The sequence below is a fragment of the Oryzias latipes genome, chromosome 14 (genome assembly GCF_053564925.1).
Source record: "Oryzias latipes strain Hd-rR chromosome 14, Olatipes_Hd-rR_3.1".
In the NCBI taxonomy this organism is placed as follows: domain Eukaryota; kingdom Metazoa; phylum Chordata; class Actinopteri; order Beloniformes; family Adrianichthyidae; genus Oryzias; species Oryzias latipes.
Window position 1 is genome coordinate 15,590,489 of NC_136250.1, and position 3,256 is coordinate 15,593,744.

Here is a 3,256-nt window from a genome sequence, read left to right on the forward strand (position 1 = left end):
TGATTGCTTAATACACTTTTTTTAATTGCTCTTTAAAAAAAAGCACAAATATCAAGAGGATGAAGAAACAATAAGTGCAATAAAACTGCATTATAAGAGTGCCACACAACATATTGACAAAAAGAGTTGGTTTTGTATTTTACGGCAGAAAAAGCAAATGATCACAACAAAACACATTAGTTACATAACACTTAAACCAACAAATAGTCCATTCTGGAAGACTCACTCAACGAAACATTCTTCAGCGTCAATAAATGTCCTTTCAGTGGTTTGCTGTCCTCAAGGCTCAAGACAGCATTCTGAATAAATATGAAGGCAAGTTCAAGTTTTTTGGGGTGCTGTAGGTCCAGAGCATAGATGTCCCCGAAGAGTTAGAAGAGATTAGTCAGCCAGATGTGTGGGACCACTGACGGCAGCATCAGGAGCATCACCACGACAACTGAGAAGATACCCACAGCAGTGTCTGTGAGGTCTGGTATTCTGGAAAATACAAAACAAAAAACACAGATGAGTTCAGACCCTCAAAGATATTCATCACACTAATGTACAAAACTGACATTCCTGCCATCTGTCAATAGGAATCTTTTCATGCTAACATTCTGTTAGCTTTTAATCAACTGGCTATGATGTTTTAAGGACCAACTCCAATTAAAATTGTGTTTTTAAAAAGTTCTTTAGCATTTTTCTGAAGGAGGACATTTATAAAATAATTTAAGACTAAAGCTTCATTTTTCTTTATTCAAATAATGATGGATCAGGAGCAGAAAAGGTAAACGAAACTCCACTCCTTCCAATCAGGAGTCCCTGATGTTCGCCTTTCATCTTCCGTCTCAGTTTTAAAACCATTTAAAAATATCACTCAGTTTACAAACTACAAACAATTGCCCTATTTATTATGTCACTCAATAAAATCTCAATCAATATTAAAGGATTAGTGAAAACCATTGACAGGGAGTCGTGTGCACTTACTGTACAGGTCTTGAAGAAGTTGGAGGCATCTTCATGCAGATAAACAGGAAGTGCAAGGAGGACAAGTGCCTGTCTCATGTTCACGTCACGCTGGTCCTAAAAGAATAAAAAGAAATATCCATTACCTTTGAAGCAAATGCAGAGCAAACACTTCCAATATTTACTTAAGGAACTTTAAGAAATAATAAAATGATACCTTTTCTAGATGTCTATTTCTAGTAAGAGGACAATACAGTGTTTATGTCATGATCCACTTCAGGTCAAAGACCCAAAGTCATTTGAAGGCAAGTTACACCGTGGCTTCTTACAGCTGTTTACAAATGATTTGTTATCCGTTTTTGAATTATGCACATTAGAAATTCACCTGGAGGTCATAAATCCTAACCAAGCTGGCCAGTTCCTGTCTGTTTTGGTGGACTTAGTCTCAGAAAAGGGCAGCTTTAAGTTACACAAACATGTAAAAACTGCACAATTTCCTCTGACTGCATCTACTCTACATAAATCCATTTCAGATCTTGACAGATGAGTTTTCATGGTTTCAAATGATGGAATGGTGCTAATGCAACATCATTTTATTATTGTAATATACTGTCATAAAGACATGACAATATTCCAAAGTGTCTCCACATACATGGCAGTGGAAACACTTTGGAATATTGGCTATGTAGTACTGCAGTATTATATGTAGTACTGCATAGTGCCAAAGTAACAGAACACAACTTGCACCTCCATTCCATTGTGCCACCTTCAGCCTGCAATCTAAATATGTTTAGTTAAATTGTAAATAATTTCAGCTCTATTTAGACCTTTGGCTAGTTAAAATGTGCATAAATGTTTCCATGCTGCCGTATAAATCTAATAATGGTAATAGTTCAGGATGAATGTATTAAATAAGTATAAAACTCACCCACTGACAGGTCTTTTCTGGTGAAATGGTGACTTTCTGGTGAACTTTCTGAAGTTCAGTATCTGAAAAAGTCCAAAAGAGATTTTTCAATGTTAAAAAATGTTTCAATTATATTCTGATCAAAAAACATTTATTGCACTACACAACCTATTGCATTTTTTGTTTTTTTAAAATAGCTCTAGACAAATAACTGATCAGGAGACAAGTTACCTCGCTGGCCTTGGCGTCTACCTGGAGGTGAAACACTGAACACTCTGTAGTTCGGTACCTGAACACAACACGAGCACGTTGATTAATTTATTTTTACAAAAACCTTTTTTATAACGGAGATCAGTGATTTATAAAAAGCTTAAAGCTGCATTCAAAACCCAATGCTTCCATGTAGCAACCAGGCTTAAAACTGTTGGCGGTAGCTCCTCCCACACAACCGTTAGAGGCTTTGAGTGACATTTTTGGACAAATGTCCAGCAGCAAACTTTAGCCACAGACAGAGGCCTCCAACGCGAATTTCACACGCGGATCATGTTTAGTGTGATTGCAGCATAACAGATCATTTCTACCTCTGAAAAAAAAAACCTCATCACTGTCGTAACTTACGGGCAGAAATGCATTTTGGGTTTGGCTCGCCATACGTCTGCTATGACAAACTAATCATGTATACATTTCCACATTAATCTCTAAAACAATCATAACACACATATGTTTAAACAACAGTAAACCACATTTACGGTAGTATAAGAGCATTTTTAAAGCATTCATTCATAAACCATGAACGATACTTACCAAATTAAATCAGGGCTGAAGACAAGACGGCACCATCAGCGATGAGGCGGATGAAAAAAAAACCCGAGGTTGGGGCGTCTTGAAGCGGGACGAAATCGCAACGCTTTGCAGGATAATAAAATGCTCGACTTTCAATTTCAAACGTCGCATACTCGCATTCGGCAAATCCAACATGGCCACCTGAGCTAACGTAGAGAAAACGAAAGACCCTCCCACCAGTACGTGATGACGTCATAACGCTACTTCACGGATCTTAAAATTTTTGAGTGCCAGATACAAATAAGCTTTAAAATATTTAGCACTGTTAAGTTAAATTTGAAAAAAATCTTGATAAAGCTTAATACTTTATAGTTGAATCAACTACAAAATGACATTTAAGTTGTGTAACCTTAATAGTTATGAGTCAGTACAAGTGATAGGGTTTAGAGTGTGTTCAAAATGGGAGGTGGCGGCCTCTCGTCCAATCAGAGCACGAGAAATCATCTGCCTTCCGTTTCATTCAAAGTGCCTTCCTTTTCATTCAAAGTGCCTTCCTTTTCATGCAAAGTAACTTCCGTTTCATGCATACTCCTCTCTCACACACACATATAAACTCTT

General features: G+C 37.1%; 1 long non-coding RNA gene across 2 annotated transcripts; it reads right to left on the reverse strand.

Moving 5' to 3' along the window:
- On the reverse strand, window positions 1-2,838 carry LOC144983638 (uncharacterized). Of its 2 annotated transcripts, XR_013647380.1 has the most exons (5): window positions 2,660-2,838; window positions 2,087-2,144; window positions 1,877-1,938; window positions 970-1,065; window positions 1-480 (listed from the first exon to the last, which is right to left on the reverse strand). It is a non-coding gene; the product is annotated as an uncharacterized LOC144983638 (long non-coding RNA). The 2 variants fall into 2 exon arrangements; XR_013647381.1 differs by lacking the exon at window positions 2,660-2,838 and having other exon boundaries at window positions 2,087-2,225.
- Between the last annotated feature and the right edge of the window lie 418 nt (window positions 2,839-3,256).